Here is a 577-nt window from a genome sequence, read left to right on the forward strand (position 1 = left end):
AAGAAAAAGAAGAAGAAGAAGAAGAAGAAGAAGAAGAAGAAAAGGAAAAAGAAGAAGAGAAAAGAAGAGAAGAAGAAGAAGATAAGAATAATAATAATAATAATAATAATAATAATAATAATAAGAAGAAGAAGAAGAAGAAGAAGAAGAAGAAGAAGAAGAAGAAGAAGAAAAGGAAGAAAAAAGAGGTGAAAAAGAAAATGATGATGATAGAGAAGAAGAAGAAGAAGAAGAAGAAGAAGAAGAAGAAGAAGAAGAAGAAGAAGAAGAAGAAGAAGAAAAAGGAGGGGAAGAAGAAGATGATGATGATAGAGAAGAAGGAGGTGAAATAGAATAAGAAAAAGGAGAAAAGGAAAAAGAAGAAGAAATAAAATAAAAAATAAACAAGACACCACAATATGGATACAAAACTGCAAGTATGCGTTACTCGGTTGCATATTGAGAAAACGCGCATATACACACACATGCAGAAAGAGAGGGAAAGAGAGAGAGAGAGAAAATGAAAGATAGAGAAGGGGGAGAGAGAAGGGGGAGAGAGAAGGGGGAGAGAGAAGGGGGAGAGAGAAGGGGGAGAGAG

The sequence above is a fragment of the Octopus bimaculoides genome, chromosome 27 (assembly GCF_001194135.2).
Source record: "Octopus bimaculoides isolate UCB-OBI-ISO-001 chromosome 27, ASM119413v2, whole genome shotgun sequence".
Taxonomy (NCBI): Eukaryota; Metazoa; Mollusca; class Cephalopoda; order Octopoda; family Octopodidae; genus Octopus; species Octopus bimaculoides.